Source organism: Cebus imitator, unplaced genomic scaffold, assembly GCF_001604975.1.
Source record: "Cebus imitator isolate Cc_AM_T3 unplaced genomic scaffold, Cebus_imitator-1.0 Scaffold10, whole genome shotgun sequence".
Classification (NCBI taxonomy): Eukaryota; Metazoa; Chordata; class Mammalia; order Primates; family Cebidae; genus Cebus; species Cebus imitator.
In genome coordinates, this window is record NW_016107325.1 from 2201515 (window position 1) to 2222120 (window position 20606).

The 20606-nt window shown below is 39.9% G+C and overlaps 1 protein-coding gene across 6 annotated transcripts in view; it reads right to left on the reverse strand.

The window, feature by feature from the left end:
* Window positions 1-20606, reverse strand: part of ACVR1 (activin A receptor type 1) — a 144233-nt gene that overhangs the window by 73144 nt on the left and 50483 nt on the right. For 5 of the 6 annotated variants that reach the window (XM_017547246.2, XM_037745285.1, XM_017547256.2 and 2 more), the window contains exon 2: window positions 12498-12672. The gene's annotated coding sequence lies outside the window, so the exon portion shown is untranslated. Of the gene's footprint in view, window positions 1-12381; window positions 12673-20606 lie in introns of all 6 variants that reach the window. The other variant, XM_017547263.2, reaches the window with a different exon arrangement.

Below are 20606 nucleotides of genomic sequence, written 5' to 3' on the forward strand. Positions count from 1 at the left end.
AGAAAAGAAAAGAAAAGAAAAAGAATCTTGGAAGACAGGCCATACAATCACCCACCCCTATTTTGAATGACTTTTACATCAGCCCCCTGAAGACATTTTCTAACCTATACTTGCTCACCATTGGTAAGGGCTATCACTACAATTCCAGGACAGTTTTTTTCTTTATATATATTTATGTATTCTGTATGATGCCTTCCATAAGGGAAAAATAATTCTCTTTAATATAAAAGGCAGAGGCAAAGGCAGAAAAATAATTTGTGGAATCCTGCTTTCTCTTAGTCATCTAGGAAGGTAGAAGAAACTTACCTGTGTCAGGTCAAAAAGGCCTTAATCAACCACCACTCTATACAATTTTCACTTAACTAGCCAGCCACAGTTTAGCAATCTTGTTCTGTCATCCGTAACAGTTTTTGTTTGTTTGTTTGGTATTTTTTGAGACAGGGTCTCGTTCCGTGGCCCAAGCTAGAGTGCAATGGCACGACCTCAGCTTACCGCAGCCTCAAACTCCTGGGCTCAAATGATCCTACTGCCTCAGCCCTTCAAACAGCAGGGACTACAGGCACATGCCACCATGTCTGACTAATTCTTTCCATATTTTCTGGTAGAGGTGGGGTTTCGCCATTTTCCCAGGCTGGTCTCGAACCCCTGGGTTCAATTAATCCACCTGCCTCGGCCTCCCAAAGTGCTGGGATTACAGGTGTGAGCCACCACACTCTGCCATCCTTAACATATTATCAAGCCTCAATTCTTCTGAACTTCGACAATCTTGATTTTCATCTTAAACAACATTTACTGATGATTATTTAGTACACCATTCAATCATGCCTTCTTTCCATTCCTCTAACCTTAGACAATTTCATATTTCTTTGTGACCTCCAATTATCTCCTCCCTCCCTCTGCCCCTAGAAAAGATACTGGTATCATAGGAAACAAGCCTCTTTGACAATGCATCATTGGTTTCTAGTTCCCATCTTCTATCCCTACTCTTTGGTTCTCTCATAAACTCACCCCCCAAAATAAAAACAGAAAGGCACATGTGGGGGCAGAGTTAGGCCCGACAAGTCAAATTCTAGACATGAAACTTTGAAGGAAAATAGACTTACATCAACCGCCACCAAGCGGGGCCAATATCAGCCACTGTAGCTGATTAGATAATATAAGAATAGTCTATCTCTTCTATACTCTAAAGGCAATGAGCTAACCCAAAGGCAGCTGGTGCCAAACTACCTGTGCCTTTGGGAAGAGTGAAATGAGACATGGGCTATCAGTGATAGCTGCATAGAAAGGTTAAACTGAAGCTATCATACCATATAAGTTAAGTCAGGGTCTTTTCTACGGTTCAAAAATGACCTGTTAAATATTTTTACCATCACACTCTGTCTGAACTGGCAATGTGTAAATTGCCAAGGCTTGGTTTTATATAGACTTCATTGCTGCTGGAGGGTTTCTGGCGGGGTGTTACTTTCAGAATATTAGCATGTAATTTGATCTTTCATGATAGATGAATACAAATAGCTTCTTGGACAAGTCCTATAGAACTGAAAACCAGGCCCTGGATCGGTTTATCCTGTAGTTAGAGGAAATAATTATGGATTATTTCAGGAAAGAATGGGTTTTGACTGAGTTACACTATAAACATTCCAGCTGTAACAGATGGACCCTAGATACGGTTTGGGAAGGAAGGGAAGCAAACAATAAGATCCGTAAAATGAAAAAAGATAGACTTAATTGAAAGAAAGTGAAAGGTTTAGCTTAGGCTACTACGTAAGAATCAAAGGCTTCCCAGTAAATTTATTTTAACTGTACACAGAATGAAACTGACTTTGCTACACCCCTGCCAGATATACACAGAATACTTAGGCTAAACTTCTGAGAATCCAGTGTTTTGATCACCTGCTGCACGCCTTACTTGTACCTCAAAACTAGGTTTCATTTCACCAGGCTTGACTACACGGAGACTGTCCCTCATTTTCCACTTCATTCCTTTGTTTCAAATAGCCATGGTCTGCCTGCTTTGTTTCAACTGATAGGACTCCAACATCACCCAGCTATTTTGTTACATTCCCCAATGTAGCTCACAGCTCACTCCCTGTCCCTCCTCTGCAAACTGTGACTGGAACAATTTTTTTTTTACCTATTGGCAGGAAAAGCCCCATTATTCCTTCCCATAAAGCTCTTCTAGATGTAACTCTGAAGTTCATTTAAAATCCCACTTCTTCCCAAAGTCCTCAGGTAGACACTGTCTCAGCCCTCTGTCTCATTTCTAGCTGTGTCTGACCTGAAGTTTCCCCTGTAACCTAACAGTGCAGACCTTTCTATTCCTCCCATGACTAGACAAATGGTGTTAGAAGCACTGACACAGCTAACGTGATTAATCTATAATAATTGGCGGGGGTGAGTATAAGATGAAAGGAATGCCAAGGCCAGAGAGATACATTCCTCTCTCTGTCTCTGTCTCTGTCTCTCTGTTGTTAATGACAGGCACTGCAGCAATTTTCTGGGATAGTGAGAAACATCACCCTTTATACACTGGCCTAACCAAAGCCTTCCGTCTCACTCCTACACTCCAAACACATTCCTGTCTCAGATGTTCTCACCCCACCCCCATGAACTCTATTACCCCATCATATCTTCTTCATATAACTTAACAACTAGGTGAAATTTGTCATTTACTTATTAGTGTAATTTATTTTTACTGTGTTTCTCTCTCCTCCACATACCAACATATAAGCAACATGAGAGTAAGACCTCTGCCTGGCTCATGACTATATCTTCAACCTTGGCACCAACCAGGTGCATAATATAAATTAAAGCACATTCATTTTAGCATCTTAGCCTAGGCTACACTTTGGTGTGGAGAGAGGAAGGTGAAGTTTGAGCTTTATACCGCCTAGCAAGGAAATGGGGGGACTGGGGTAGGTTTGTATGTCCTTGATTTAACATAGTAGCAAGCAGATATTTGAGATAAATTAAAATATATCATTTGTAACTTGGATTCCAGTTTTCAAGGGTGTCATCCAAGAGAAGCAGCCAAACAAAAAGACGGCTGGCAGACCTTGGGTGTACCAGACAACTCCCTGGTGGACAATATCCCAGTTGGAAAGGACTACTTGGATCTCTAGTTGCAGACACCAGCTGACAGGCCCAGAGCCATCCTTAGTGACCTCTGAGACAGCGTCTGTATCTTGAAAATACATCTCCTACAAGTCAGAAATTGACATATTATCTCCCCTGAAGGCTTCTAACAGTTATTGACACTATTTGGAAAGCCATGCTTCCATGCCTATTAATAACCTTTAGAAAGAACCCCAAGGAAGTGTCAGGAGAAAAACAGATCCAGTTGATGGAAGCCAAAGACTCGACCAGAGGTTACAGTTAGTAATTAATACATTTAAAGAAAAAAAAAAAAAAGGAAAGTTGTAACATTTCTGAATTGGATGTTACCTTTCCAGGAGGCTTAAGACAAAATACTTAGCCAATTAATTATAGCAAGAACCCTGGTCTTTACATAAAGGAACTCTTTGAAAGACCCCCTTATCTATTTAAATAGACCACCAGCAGCAACTAACTTTATCTGCACATCAATTATTCCAGGGAATTTTGCCTATACGGCTGATATCATTAAACCTTTTATAGTTATTTTTATAGTTATTTAAACTTTGTAAAGTTTCTTAAGTGACACATTAAATAGCAACCAGATCAACCTACTCTAAATAATGGAATCACTAATTAACATTAACCTTGGAAAAGAATTCTCTTAGTGGTCTTTTTCCTCCCCCCTCCCCCGAATAGAATGTGATTAATGGAATTCTCTCACAATTTAGCTTGAAATATGCTTTTGCCAGTCAAGCAGCTAAAGCAGAATCAGATAATTGTGGTATGACTCAACAAACACACAGCTGTTCATTTAAATATATCCATCAAAAGTATAAATATGATCATGAGAAAGAAAACGAGCCATGTACCAGGGTCAGTGCACAAGTTGAATGGGTTAGCATCCAAGTAACCACAACAGAAACAAGGAGGCGACGGGGAGGGGAGGCAGGGAGAGGTTCTGGATGGATACCAGATGGAGAGAGACCTGAGAACGGATGTAACCAAAAAACCACCCACCTAACCAGAAACACTCACTGACCTAAATAAGAAAACAATGTTAAAAGTAAAAATAAATGCACTCTATGAAGTAGGGAGAAAGAATGAAGTCTTAAAAATAGGTGATGTGCCCAAGAACACAAAGGTAGAAAGCCACTAAGAGTTGAAAATGGTGAATGTGATCTGTTATTAAAAATAAAATGTAGTCAGGCACAGTGATTCATGCTTGTAATCCCAGCACTTTGGGAGGCTGAGGCAGGAGGATCGCTTGAGCCCAGGAGTTTACGACCAGCATGGGCAAAATAGTGAGACCCCATCTCTACAAAAAAAAAAAAAGGAAAAGAAAGAAAGAAAATTGGCCATGCGTGGTGGTGTGGGCCTGTAGTCCCAGCTGCTCTGGAGGCTGAGGCGACAGGATTACTTGAGCCCAGGAGTTCAAGGTTATAGTGAGCTATCATCATGCCACTGCACTCCAGACTAGGTAACAGAGCGAGACCCTATCTCTAAAAAACAAGTAAAATTAAAACTAAAAATAAAACAAAACAAAGACCCCACGGCAGTGGAAAACAGAACAGTATTCTCACCTCAGTCCTTGTCCACAAACTTCAAACACTGTGGTTATGAAATCATTGTGGAAACATTGGAATCCTTCCAATACTCCAAAAGCGTAAGGACTGAAAAACACTACTCTGTACCAGGCAACCCCTTTAGCAGGTTCTACATATATAAGACTGCCATTTAACAAAAGGCAAGGAAACAGGCAAAAGAGAAAACTGTAAGATCATGATGGTGGCAGGGAGGGGATCCCCGTATCCATTGTGCCAGGCTCCATTCCTTCCTTCTTTCTCAAGGATGGGCCAGAACGGCCCAATAAGAACTTGACAAGCAAAGACACTGAGAAGACTTTGATGCCTCTCCTCCCCTTAATATGTAATTCAAAATGCTAACAAGTGAAAGAAACATCTAATCCATGATGAATATTTCCAAGCTTTCCCTGAACCATCAAAAATCTCTCTTTCCAAAAAATAATCTCTCTGGCAATGGTGGGCCTAAGGACATACATAGCCCAATTACTCAGTTATCCTGCACCAAAAACCATCCACACCCTTCTCATTTACAGGCAATCTCTCTTACATCGTCATAAGCAACAGCTTCGGCTACCACCACCTCCTCAGCCCCGAGGTCTCCAGTATCCACCCTCTTCACCCTTTCACCGAACACTTTCTAGAAGAGCAACCTACATAGGCATCCTCCACATCCTCCAGCCAGTCTTCGGTCCATAGTGTTGGACAATCCACTAAAATACCCCTTATTAAGGTTCTACCTCGTTTGAGTCCTTATCTTATCCTTCAGATTCACAGGGGAGCTTCTTCAAACTATGGATTCCCAAGCCTCACCCACTAGAGGCTGTGGTCCATGATGGGGCCTAGGAATCCCCCACACCCCAGCAAATTGGGTGATGCTAAAAATGACGAGGAGGTCTCACTCCCTGATTGTGTAGGATGTGGTGTTGTGACCACCTTCTTCCCTTGGCTTCTTCCCTAGCTGGGATTTGTAGGCCCCATTCTCTGGTATCTCTGCTTTTTATGCTTTGATCCTTCTCAGTTTCCTTGGGTAGAGGCTTCCTCTTCTGACACTCATGCCTTAGATCTTGGTTTAGGCCCGACAGCTCAGCCTTTTCTTTTCACTCAAGATGTTATCATTTTTTTAGACTCAGGAACCATTATAGTCACCAGGCTGGACCACCAGGTTGAGAATAAAATCACCCATTCTTTAGGCATTTCCTCCTTCACTGTCTGTTCCTTCCTTATTGCTCTCCTCCCATGTGTTCTTTAATTTTCGCTGTTTATAAAATTAATACTTATATTTTATATTACAGATAGTTCAAGTTACATAGAAACAGGAAGCATAATATGTCTTCTTTTAAAACCTTCTAGTTTCAAAAATAAGCAACATTCTACCCCCAGCTTCAAAAATAAGCAGCCTAATTTCCTCCATTCCCATTTTCTTCCTGAGGTATTTTAATGAGAATCACATATGTCATATCATTTCACCCACAAATTCTCTGAAAGATAAGGACTTTTTCTAAACATAACTAAAACCCAACATCTCACCCAACAAAGTTAAAATTATTCCTCCTTCAAATATCATCTAAGAGCTAATCAGTGTTTAAATCTGCCCAATTTCCAACAACTACAAACACCCTCCAACAACAAAAAAAAACAAAATCAAAAGAAGAATGGAAATAGCATACAAAAAAGAAATTGTTTTCAGTTTTCATAACTAGCAGTATAGTGTTAGTATTGTGGCACTACTGAGAATGCTGTGTGTATGATGTAAAAGAAAGCAAATGAGTATCTATGGAGTATTCTGACTATCATCCTCTGCTGTTTTTGAGGACTAGAATTCTGTGTCAAATGAAGGAGATAAAGATGTTATACAGAAAAGGTTAAGTTAAAACCCTATAAACCAAATTTGAATCGTAAGTCTCAGAATGAACTCAGGAAGTATTTTATAAGTATTTAATTCCTGGTTCTGTCCACTAAGCGGGCCTAGATATAAAGACCCACTCAGTAGCAGTGAGCAACCCTGGTGCCCAGATTGAGGTGTTCACATAACGTATGCCACTAAAAAATAATGAATTAACCATGTGGATGCAATCACCAAAACCTAGCAAATAAGAACGTGGAGGTCAAATAGCCAGGTTCTTCAACAGAGAAACTATAAGGGAAAGAATGGGCTGGAGGGGGAAACCCCAGTTTTAAGAGACTTGCAAGACATAAAAAGATAATGTAACACCAACCTGTAGGTCTGAACACCTGGTTGATGGACCCATGAAGAAAAGCAAGGAGGCAATTACTACAGTGCATATACTATATAATATACTGTTTCTTGGCCTGCATGGTGAGCACCAGAAATATTCACCTTGTAATTAACTAAACTATGTACACTGCTTGTGTAAATTTATGTTTTATATTTTAAAAGGTGAAAAAGAAAGGACAAAAGCTGAATACATGTTGTTACAAGTATATACATACATACACATACACTAAGCAAGTAGCAAGCACTGCATCATATATATGCAAACAAGGAGCCCAGGTTTATATATTACAAATAAGTTTATGCAAAAAACTTCTGTAATATCAACTCTTTTCTTATCTTCAACCTGAAGAAGTTGTTTTTTACAAGTTCCAAGTTTATTTTTAACAGAATAGTGAAAAAAGTATGTCTTCTGGTCATAATCAGAAATCATGCATTGAAATAAAATTAACACATCATATAAAGCGATCATTCCTCCCATAAACTTCAGTAAGTGCCACAGGTCAAAGGATATAGAAAGTCTAGGGTTCAGATCGGTGTTTTTCAAAGGAACTGTGCAACGCTATTGTCAAATAAGAAAAATGAACATCATAAAGATGTGAACCTTCACTAATGAAGTCTTTATATTTAACAAAATCCCAATAATAATAGGTTTTCTTCATGGAGGGGACAGGGTGGTAACTAGGTATAGTTCTTTTAAAGTTCATATTTTAAACACACACACACACACACACACACACACACACACACACACATATATTAGAATTCTGTGAAATAGGACTTAAAATGGGGAGACTTACCCCTATGAAAAAGAAAAAAAAAAAAAACTAAGCCTCAAAAGTTATAACAATGCAATTCTGCTGCATCACTAGGCAGACAGATTAATGAAACTAAACGGTTATCCCAGAAATAGACCAAAATCTATATAGGAATTTACAGTATAAAAGACACCAAAAGAGAAAAGTTGGGACTGTTCAGTAAAATTGGAATGACTAGCCAATGTGGTAGAGACTGCTCCTTTTCCACTAAAATTCCTTCTTTTCTTCTTCTTGGGTGCAAGGCAGCCCACACAGACTTCACTTTTCAGTCTCCAGTGCAGCTAGACATACCCCTATAATGAAGTTCTCATCACTATAGTTCTCATCTGTAGTGATGTCTGTAGTTTCTGATCACCAGCCCTGGACTTTCTCCTTTGCCCTTCCCATGGTGGGGACCCAGCTATGGCAGCAACTCAGATATGGCCATGCAGATAATCACAGCAACAATTACTAGAGCCACGAGAGAGAAGGAACTCAGCCTCTGAATGATCAGTGGATACGGGCTGTTCCGCTGACCTGTTTTGCTTACACTGGGACTGTTAAGTGAAGAAAAAAACACAGGTTCTTCAACAGAGAAACTATAAGGGAAAGAATGGGCTGGAGGGGGAAGCCCCAGTTTTAAGAGACTTACAAGACAGAGGTAATGCAAGACCAATCTGTAGGTCTGAACACTTGGTTGATGGACTCATAAAGAAAGGCAAGGAGGCAATTACTATAGTGTAATACTATATAATATACTGTTTCTAGGCCTGCAAGAAACTTTGTGTTCTTTGAACCATAGCATATTTCAGTCCTTTGCTTACAGCAATTCAACCTAACCCTAATTAATAGAGCATCTAGAGAAAAATTAAGTTGAATTGATACCTAAAATTTCAGATGGATCAAAGACTTAAATCTTAAAAAAGCCCACATGACACTAGAATGAACCAGGAGATAGTAAGTTTTTAAATCTAAAAATGGAAAAAGGTCTTTTAAGTATGATACTATGATATTGACCATTTCCTCCAATGTAAGTAAGAATGTAAGTTCTGCCGTGGAGCAAGAATTGGGTCTGTTTTTTTTTTTTCTTTAAACTATTTTACAGCCTGGTCTCTAGAACAAGTTCTCATACACAAGAGGCATTCAATAAATAATGGTTGAGTGAATAGATTGGCAATTTTAACTACGCATTTTTAATAACCTGCACAACAAAATAATGATTATTTCTATACAAATGGCCAACTGAGGAAAATATAAATAGCACATATCACAAGGATAAAAAAGGGGGAACCGATAATTTTGATGTGGTATTTTTGATATAAAAATCATAACCCAGTAGCAAAATAGACAAAGAACACAAATACAGAAAGAAAATAACTAGAAATAAAAGTGGCTTTTAAACAAAAAAAAATGCTCAATCTCAATCAAACTATGAAAAATGCAAATGAAAACACATTAAACTGCCATTTTTTACCTATTGCTTTGGCCAAGAAATAAAATAATCAGTTTGGCAGTCATATTTGACAGGCAAGGGCAGGAGAAATCAGTGTTCTCACTCACTGCTGTTAAATCTAAAATTTGTCAAGGTCTACAAACAGACCAATTTGGCAATAAATTTCTACCAAAATTAAAATGTGTGTAACCTTTGACCTAGAAATTCTACTAGAAATGGATCCTATAGATACACTAACACAAGTTTGAAATGATACTCTATATACAAGGTTATTCCCTATAGGTCTGTTCATGATAATAAAAACTGGAAATGATCTATATGCCCATCAATATCGTTAAATACATGATAGCGCACCTCCACAATGGAATACCAAGTATCTACTAAAAATGAATGCAGTGCTACTATGTAAGAACTTCCAAGAAATATTATTTCAATGAAAAAAGGTACAAAACTGTGGATACTGCTACCATGTGTGTAAAAAAAAAAAAAAAGAAAAATTGTAACATAGGTTATATGCCTGTATATTATATATATCTGAACTATCTGGAAGAATACACAAGAAAATGGTAACAGTAGTTGTTTCTAGAAGGGTCACTGGGTACTTGGGAGACTGAGGAGGGAGACTTAATTTTCCCTCTACACTCTTTTATGCCTTTTTAATCTTGTATGCACTGATAATACTACCTTTCTAAAAGCAAATGCTTTAAAAAATAACAAAAATACAAATATTCATTGCCAACACCAGATACCTGAAAACTTCTCTAGTGACTCTTACCATTAACCACATTAGGAAACTACCGAGCTGAACAATTTTAACCCTGTCTCATAATTAAGAATCACAGGGGTAAGGATTAACTACAGCCATCATCTCCTTCTCCCTCAAATAAATATATACATAAAATAAAGTCTGTCTCTTAATTCCATCTCTGTTATTCATTACTTCCTCTTCAAACGAATTCAACCTCACACCACCTTAAACGGGCATAAAAGGTATCTCAAAATTCTCAAAGGATGGTAGCCAGAACTAACAACTATGCTAATACATTAACACAGCCTCCAAAAAATAAAAATTTGACACAACTGACGCCTTGGCAACAGCCCCAAGCAGTGTATCGTCTGCCTTGGAAAATAAAAACATCCTTAGTGACCAAAAGTCCAATGTCAATAGTCATGGCCTTGGTTTTGTCCCTAATGTGAAAGATCTCCCGCCTACCCCCTTTAAATTATGGACTAACCTCTCACTTGAGGACTGGTGATTATTACATTACAGCCATATAAGGGAGACGATGCAGGGATTACTCACCCTGACATTAAATTCCGCGTAAAAGGAAAAATATCTGTAATATACCAAGTCAAGCCAAAAAGCAAGCTGTGAAATAGGATGTGTGGTCATGTTCCACCAATTTCTAACATGATTAATATGTATATTTTGTTTGTATATAAAAGTATCTGCATATAAAAAGGTTTGTAAACAGGAAAGTTTGTATTCCAAGATTTTAGCCAAAGGTGAAAGAGAGAAAGGAATAACTTTTATCTTTATATATGGCTATGCTTTATACTGTTTTGTATTATCTAACATGAAATAATCAAAATTAACTTTCACATAAAATATAAGGCTATAGGGGGGCTAAGGCAGGAGGACCACTTGAGGCCAGGAGTTCAACACCAACCTGGGCAACATAGTGAGACCCTGTCTCTAAAAAAAATAACCACCACCACCAGGTGTGGTGATGAGCATCTATAGTCCTAAGTACTTGGGAGGCTGAGGCAAGAGGATCCCTTGAGTCCATGAGTTTGAGGCTGCAGTGTGCTATCATTGCATCACAGCTCTCCAGCCTAGGCAACAGCCCTGCCTCAAAATAGTAATAATAACAATAAGAAGAAGAAGACTGTTTTATAATAATACATTAGACTTTTGTTTGAAAAGAATGCACCTAACAACTATATCAGAGACTTTCCTCAAAAGTATTAAATCTAAGAAGGCTGCATAGACCAATCCTGGCAGAATTTAATCCTGAGTTCCTTGCTTCTGTCTCCATATACATGGTTCAAACCACTATCAAGCAACCTAAACACTAAATTCAGAAAGACACAAACATCAACATTTTGCACTTCAGGCCTGCTTCACAGAAACATCTTACTGACCCTATTCCAAGTAGGTATTCCTGTTACTCCCATAACTTATTGCACCCTTAATAGCATTTCATCCTGGAAAGCAAGAATTTTTTTTTTTTTTTTTGAGACAAGGTGTTGTTCTGTTGCCCAGTCTGGGCTGCAGTGGTGCGATCGCAGCTCACTGAAGCCTCAACTTCCCAGGTTCAAGTAATCCATGTGCCTCAGCCTCACAAGTAGCTGAAGATACAGGCACCCGCCAACACGCCTGGCTAATTTTTTTTTTTTTTTTTTTTAGAGATGGGGTCTCACTATGTTTTCCAGGCTGGTCTCAAACTTCTGGGCTCAAGCAATCCTTCGACATTGGCCTCCCAAAGCACTGGGATTACAGGCATGAGCCACCATGCCTGGCTCAAGGCTTCTTTATGCTTTTAAAGCACTTCACAGGAAATATATTATTAAAATGTAGTTCTGGAAAAGGTAAATGTATGGACACAGTAAAAAGCCCAGTGTGATTGCCAAGGGCTAGTGGAAACAGGAAATGAATAGGTAGAGCACAGAGATATTTAGGGCGCTGAAACTACTCTGTAGAATACTATAATGGCAGATGCATGTCATTATTCATTTGTCCAAACCCACAGAATGTACAACACCAAGATTGAGCCTAATGTAAACTATTGCCTTTGGGTGATAATGATGTGTCAATGTAGCTCATTGATTGTGGTAAATGTACTACTCTGGTGTGGGATATTGACAGGAGGGGAGGTGTTGGGGAGATAGATGAGAACTCTCTCTACTTTCTGCTCAATTTTGCTGTGAACCTAAAACTGCTCTAAAAGAAACAAGGTCTATTTTAAAAGAAAAAATTAATGTAGTGGCCCTGTAAGGTGAAAAGGATGGCAGAGGCATTTTACAGGTAGGGAAACATTGGCAGTATTTACATGAAAAACTTGGCCAAATTTAAAGAATAGCTGTGCAGATCCACCCAACAAAGCCTACTATGAAAGCAATGCTGAAACTAAGAACTATGAGGCCAGTCCTAGCTTTCTTATACTGAATTCATATTTAAAAAAATAAACAAATAATCATTTGTGGCAAAGAATTTACCCTGTAGATTTGATCTCTGCCAAAGAGTATTAAAAGAAGTGATTTGTTGATGTGGTTGCACTGCTGGTTCTGGCAACGCCGCTCTGAGAGCTCCTGGGTAAAGCTGACTCAGCTACCTTAACGCAGGCTCCTGGTCACATCTGCCCACCGTCTTTCAAGCCACGTGCCCTCCTTCAGAGCTTCTCTCACTCTGGTCACTGGGGTACCCGGGGAGTAGAAGAGGCGCTGCTGGGATTATGAGTTCTCCAGCGGTTCTCACTTTGGCAATGCGACGCTTAACAACGCCCCAGGCTGCAGGGGGAAAGAAGAAAGAAAATCAGCTAAGCAGAAGAAAAATCTCCAGTTGTGAATGCGGTGGCTGAAGGAAGTGCACATTTGGCACGCCTTTCAATTAGGACCACAAAACAAAGCCTATCTACAAGTGCAGCAAGTACAGAAAAGTTTGAAAACACTGATAAGAAGAGTGCAGAGGTCAGGGATCTATAACGGTCTTTAAATATTTTTTCTAAATAACACAAAAACCATTAAGATTTGCAGTCGGCCCTTTTCAAAATCAAGTTCCGACCTTTCTTCTCTTTCCCTTGCCACACACAAAGTCAAATAAAAGTTTGACTCTGCATGTACTATTAGGTGCATTTAGTTTTTTTTAAAAAAAGTCTGAGCAGTACAAACTATAGAATGAAAAGTTTTCCTCCCTTTCCAAGATCCCTGGCCCCTCTTAGAGGCATCCAGTATACCAGAGTAACCAATTGCTTGCACATCCACTTGATCTGATTTTGGTCTATTTTCCAGCAACAATCTCTGGCATAGACAGATCTGGTTCAAAGGCTCATAAAACAATGGTGGGGAAAGAGCACAAAGTGGAAGGGAAGAGGAGGGGAGCTCTAGATAACTAATATAAAACAAAAACCCACCCAGGCTCCCTTTTCCTTTAGGAAGACTTGAAAAACATCAACATTTGCGAAAGGAAGAGGAAATTTTTATTAGAACCTAACTTTCCCATTCAAATCGTTAAGTAACACAAAATACTAAAGAACTTACTACCTTCAGAAAACAGCACGTTTTTTTAACCTCAGAGGACATTTTGTCAAGAAAACCTTCACGTAAATAAATCTAAGCAGAAAATAAACCCCAAATTATTGCGTTCTGCAATAATTATGGGGAAAAATCTTTCCATCCACCTTGGAATTCAAGGGAAAAGTTTTACAGATACTATCAAACCGTTCCTCACTTCAGCTTAAATTGAGGTTTACAATCTATTAGAAAAGAAAATCTAAACATATAATAGGTACAGTAAGAATAAGACATGTACAACTATCCTCCATAGACAGGTTAACCAGAAATTTGTCTTTTTCAGCAATCACTTAGCAAAGTTAAAGAGCAAAAATGCATTTCTAAAGTGGGCATCCTTAAAAACAAACTCATCAGCTGAGCGGCACCCACAAACCTTTGAGTTTCAGAACAAACGGTTGAAATACTGGTATTTTCCAAGATGCTGGGGCCAGGGAAATTTGGCAGATTCACACTAAAGCTGCTCTCCCCTCTGTCAAAAACTAACTGCATTTTAAGAGGAGGCCAGTGTTCAGCTGTGCTGCCTATGGTCAACCATGTCTTTATAAGTGAGAGTTACTGTATTGGTGGGAAGGAAGAGGTTCAGATAAGCCAAAAAATAAACACTGGTACAATATATTTCTGATTCTCTTTTTGAAAATCAGAGACTTTTCTTTTCCCATTATGAAGGTGCTTCTAACTTGCCATCCAATATCCCAGCCCTGTCATCTTACACTGCACAAAATTCCTTCTCATCCTTTAAGACAGTGTTTGGGTTCTCCTGCCTCTGTCCATCTTCTCTAAAGATTCTTATATTTCCCAGATCTTTCGATTTCCTCTGGTATTTATATGCTATATGACTCAACCTGGCACTTAATTCTCGGCCATGCACAGGGTTTGTCAAAACCAATTTAAAACTAGGTAAAAATCACATACTATTCTACAGTTTTTAGCTCTCTTTCACGATACTTAGCATACCCTTGGTGCACAAGAGTTAACTGGATTAAAAATTAAATCTCCAAGTTAAATATAATTTAACATTTGTTTTAAAATTCACTGGACTCTCAACTAAACCATGGACTAAAATCAAAACTGTGGTGTATTACAAGAAAGACCAGGTTGGTAAAATGGGAAATAACATGTTTAGCTAGATACTTAATGCTTCAAATGTTCTACTTGGCACCTGTCTTCCCACAAATACCCTTCATATCAATAGGCAAGTTCGGCAGACCTAAAAGGCAGCAAAAAACTGTTGTCTTCAAAACCCCAAGAGAGACTGCAAATATAAAAACAATCTCCCTAAAAAGATATACGCACTAATTAAATTCAGTGCTATTGTTCAGGTGCAGTGGCTCACGCTTGTAATCCCAACACTTTGGGAGGCTGAGGTGGGCAGATCAGCTAAGGTCAGGAGTTCAAGACTAGCCTGGCTGACATGGTGAAACCCCGTCTCTACTAAAAATAAAAAATGCGCTGGCTGTGGTGGCAGGCACATGTAACCCCAATTTCTCAGGAGTCTGGGGCACGAAAATCACTTGAACCTGGAAGGTGGAGGTTGCAGTGAGCCAAGATCAGCACCACTGCACTGTAGCCGGCGCAACAGAGGGAGACTCTTCATCAAAAAAAAAAAAAAAATCAGTGTTATAAAATAAATATCTATATAATAAACTCTAGCAGCTTTTCAAAAACTGTTCATTGAGCTGAGTTTTTTCCCAAAAATTTAGCCAACTTATCTGGCGATGGCGTTTCAATTCTTGGCAGCTAATCAAACTGTGTAAAAGTCTGACTCATAAGGGTCAAAGGCACATTCCCGTGCAGGGGGCTGGAGGATGACTATGAAGGGGAAGAAAAATGCAATCAAATTTTCTGACTGTAATTTTAAGCATTTAACATTACAGTACAGTTTTCTGTAATCCAGTTTAAAAGAACAGGCATAGTTTCTTAAAAGTTGTTGCAATATGATGAGACCTGAGTAACAGGCAAGCATAAAAAGCACTTAAAATCAAACAAGCTCTTGGCAGTCCACACAGGAAGAAAAAAAAAAAAAAATGTCAAGGCAAGTTTTCTCAGCTCTTTAGTTATAACCATATCATTTGCTTCTAGAAATTGTGGCTTCTAAACGTTGCAAGTCCTTGCCCTTTCAAGAACCATTCCATACTCTCCCTGTCTGTTCACCCAGCCCATAAACCAAATAAACTATGGTGTATCTTGCTGTGGAATTGCCCTTAACCAGAACTACTTCAGAAAGCAGGATATGGTGGCAAGAACATGGACTTAAGCAGTCCAACTCAGTTTTCCAGCCTATTAAATGTGACCTCCACAACTCATTTAAACTCTGAGTTTCATCAGTTTCCTTTTCCATGAAATGGGATAAATACTCTTCATCTTTGAGAATTACTAATTATAGCAGCTATCATTTAGTGAGCTTTTAGTTCTAAAACTGTGCTAACCACATTACTTGCATTGTCTGACATAATCCTAACAACAAAATTGAGGTTATTCTATTCCCAAGTTATACATTTAAAAAAATGTGAATGACCATGAGAAATGGGAATTTCCAGGGATTTCTCCAGAATATATTGTTCTTAAAATACTTCCATTGTTTACTCATTATTATGGATATCTAAAAACATTGTTAAATAGGAAATACCACACTTAGTAGTAGTTACAATACATTGTAGCCTATAGCAAATACTAAGATCCTGGAAAATGCCAGTGAACATTATTGGATGTTATGCCAGTAGCAAGCAAAATCCAGCACACAGTCTGGTTTTGTAAATAAAAGTTTTATTGGAACAGCTTACTTGTTCATTTTATGTATAGTCTATGGCGGCTTTCACACTGAAATGGTAGAACTGATAGTTATAACAGAGTCCGTATTGCTTGCAAAACCTAAAATATTTACTATCTGGCCCTTTAGAAAGAGACTTTGTTGACCACTACAATAACCTACATTTGGATCTACAAGCAAATTAACAATACTACACAGAATCATATGTTGAAGTTGCCAATTTAGAGACTCAGTTTACTTCTAAAACTTATTTCTTGTAATACCAAGCATAGGATATATATATACAGTATGCTATGCATATAAGCTTATTTTACTTGCAAGGATGACACATTAATGGTAGTAGCAGACTGGGCCACAAAGACACATTTTTAACATGGCAACCGCGAGAAGAAATCATGACCCATTCTCTCCCACATGCTCCTATCCTGTGCTGGGTCTGAAAAAGGTGGATCTTACCCTTCAACTCTCCAAGTCAGCTTTTCCTGTTCTTGCTTTCAACTTGACCTCACTGGATTCTTTCTGCTGTCTTTGCATTGACTCATACAATTCTCACAGGAGAATTATAACACTTTTCCCATTTACCTCATAAGTGATTTTTCTAGAGATCTGGAAAAACACATATATTTCCCAAGAAATCCTAAGGAGGAATTCTGTGAAGGAAACATTATTCTCTCCAGGTGTATGTCTAGAGAGAGTAGGAATCAAACATGTTAGACTTCTAGAGAATGAAGGAAAAAAAGCTGGGGAGGGAGGGCAGAGCATAAGAAAAAACAAAAGCTCCAAGAGGTTTTAAGAAAAACATTCAGGTCTGCCTCACAGCCTAGAAAGAAGACCAGGCCAAAGTGGAAATACAGTGAAGATGGGTCCTCCTAATGTTTTGGCCCAAATATTAGAGCACCTTTCTCCTCCAGAACTTAAAGAAATATAAGTTGGCTAAGACAAAAGGGGCCTGCTGTGGATAACTTAATTACAGAGGGTAATTAAGTACCAGACAACACTTGTAAAGATAATCTGCCTACACTCTGTAACCTGTAAACCCTCAAGTGAAGTGGTTTGGTGGTCCATCAAAATCCCTTTCATCTGTCCAGCCAATGACTCATTTACTTCTGCCAGAAATATAAAGGAAGGGAATCAAGGAGAAAACTTGAGGCAACAAAGGCAGTGAGTGGGCTACAGTAGCATAAAGAAGGTTCCATGCTTGAACCAAAGGGTTCTGAGTTGGACCCCTGCCCCAGCCCATGTAATCTTCTCTGGCAAAACAGGCATCATGACTTCCTTGCAGAGTTGCAACGTATGAAGTACATGGCACTCAGTGGATATTAATAAATTGTAGCTAAGTTTGTAAACTCAATATTTAAGCAGCAGCTACAAGAAGAGACGGTGATAATGACTGCAGTTGAATTACTAGGTTGAATCCTATGCAGCTGCTGAGATTTGACCATTTTCATTCATCAAAATAACCATTTTGGGCCAGGCACGGTGGCTCATGCCTGTAATCCCAGCACGTTGGAAGGCCAAGGCAGAGGACTGCTTGAGCCCAGGAGTTAGAGACAAGCCTGGGCAACATGGCAAAATCCCATCTCTACAAATAATTTTAAAATTAGCCAGGCATGATGGCGTACACCTGTAGTCCCAGCTACTCAGGAGGCTGAGATGGGAGGATTGCTTCAGCACTGGAGGCTGAGGCTACAGTGAGCCATGCTCACGCCACTGTACTCCAGCCTGGGCAACAGAGCAAGACCCTGTCAAAAAATAATAATAATAAGCAACTTTGAAATAAATATTATAAAGGGCTCTGCAGGACGCCTGGAAAGAGAGAACATGAAAGACAAACAGACCAATACTTATTCTTCCACTGGTGATGACTTAGAAAAAACCCAGACACCAAGCAGGAAGGCTACAGACTAAAATAGAATACCCCCTTAAGTCAACTCCTCACCAGATAGGAGGTGTGACTTCAGAGAAGATCAGATTCCGCAAAAGACAGACACACATGCACTCCTCACTTATAAGTAGCCCATATCACTCACTCCTTTCTTTTTTATTTTTTTGAGGAGTCTCACTCTGTCACCCAGGCTGGAGTGCAGTGGCACAATCTCCACTCTGCAACCTCTGCTTGCCAGGTTCAAGTGACTCTTCTGCCTCAGCCTCCTGATTATCTGGGATTACAGGCATATGCCACCACACCTGGCTAATTTTTGGTGGAGACAGGGTTTTGCCATGTTGGCCAGGCTGGTCTGAAACTCCTGACCTCAAGTGATCTGCCTGCCTTACTCTCAAAGTGCTGGGATTAGAGGATTGAGAGAATATCGCATCCAGCTACCTGTTTCTCACTCTTTTCTTTATTCCTGCTACCTCCCTTTTCTATCCTGATTTCTTTCCCTATGTAAGGCCCACTGAAATCTTTGATTAAGCAGTTTAGGAAAGAAAGAAACACAGCCTTTCTGGTCAACTGATGTTACCTCCTTATAGAAAGGAGGCCTTTCTATAAGCCTTTTAGAGTAGCTAGTAGCTCAATGTAGACATCCAATGGATCCATCACATTTTCCCCCTATTTTTCTAATTATCCTTCATTTTTTTCAAGTCCTGTTAGCCCTCAACCAGTTAACACGTCTGTGGCGGTTCCACGGAGTCAGATCAATTCCTGAGTGAGAAATGAGTTTCATGACAACCCCTAGGCCAGGGATCCCCAAACTCCAGGCTGCGGATGGGTACTGGCCCATGGCCTGTTAGGAACTGGGCTGCATAGCAGGTGAGCGGCTGGCAAGCAAGCATTAAGCCTGAGCTCTGCCTCCTGTTAGATCAGAACAGTGGCAGCATTAGACTCTCACAGGAGTGAACCCTATCGTGAGCTGCGCACGTGAGGGATCTAGGTTACGCACTCATGAGACTCTGCCGAATGCCTGGTGATCTGAGGTGAACAGTTTCATCCTGAAACCATCCCTCTTCCTCCCCACTACTCCATCCGTAGAAAAAAATGTCTTCCATGAAACTGGTCTGCTGTCCTAAGCTAACCCCAAGTAGCTTTATTCCAGCTGTATGTGCATCTCCAGATGGTTCTCAGCAAAGAATGGGAGCATCCTGAGTGAGCATCCTGAGTGGAGAGGAACTGAGAACAAGCGGAAGGGAAGGAGGAACCGGCCACTTCTTCCGTTCATTCCCCCAACACACGACTCCCTAAACAGAATCAGACTTCTCTGGTAATTAGCTCGCCTTTCTGTTTGGCTCAGCTTTCGTGTGTCTACACCCCACTGCAACAGCGCTCCAGCTCTGCTCATTACCATGAGACATCCGTGTTGTAACTGTTGTCTGGCAGGAATGTGGTAATCCTTGGTGATTACACTCACACATAAGACTGTACAGGCTTTCATCAGCTCATGATCTCAGGCACTTTTACGAGAGTTCGCAAGACTGCCACCCACCAGGCCAGGACCAGATTTTCTGGTTTTCTAATGGAGGTGTCTGGCATTTTGTTTCTCCTAAGCTGTACTATTCACCTTCACTAGACAGATATTTAGCAAAACTTCAATGAGGAGCCTCTTGAAAGTAGGGACTCTGTGTATTCAATGTGCCGCTCTATCTCCAATGCTGGTCTAGCACCATGCCTGACGATTTAAATATCTGTGGAGTGAATGAAGTTTAAAATTACAGAAAAAACAGACTGGGCACAGTGGCTCATTCCTATGCTCTCAGCACTTTGGGTGGCCAAGGCAGGAGGACTGCTCAAGCCCAGGAGTTTGTGACCAGCCTGGGCAATACAGTGAGACTTAATCTCTACAAAAAAATTAAAAACAGCCAAGCATGGTGGCACGTAACTGGAGTCTCAGCTATTCAGGAGGGTGAGGCGGGAGGACTGCTTGAGCCTGGGAAGTAGAGGCTGCAGTGGGCTATGGTCACAGCACGGCACTCCAGCCTGGGTGAGAGTAAGACCCTGTGGAAGAAAGGAAGGAAAGGAAGGAAGGGAAGACCGAAAAGCATTAATAATTTCAAGCTCATAAACTTGGCAAAGAAAAAGAAACTTCTCTATCACTATGGCTAAATTTCTACCCTAGGCTTAAATTTGAAGCAGTAGCAAGAAGGACCAAACACCCTCATACCTTCCTGCAAGTATTCATGTCATTACCAAGCTAAGAAAATTTTCACCAGATCACATTTCCTAATTAAAATTGAACAAGAATAAACTGAACAAAAGACAATCAACATTACTTTTCTAACTGTTTGGTTCAATTATTATTGCCTACCAGCATATAGGCATTTCTAAAGCTAGTCTAGAAACTTCTTGCCCTCTGTGCAGAGAGAATAAGGTAACAGGAAGGAAGGAAGGAAGGAAGGAAGGAAGGAAGGAAGGAAGGAAGGAAGGAGGGAGGGAGGGAGGGAGGGAGGG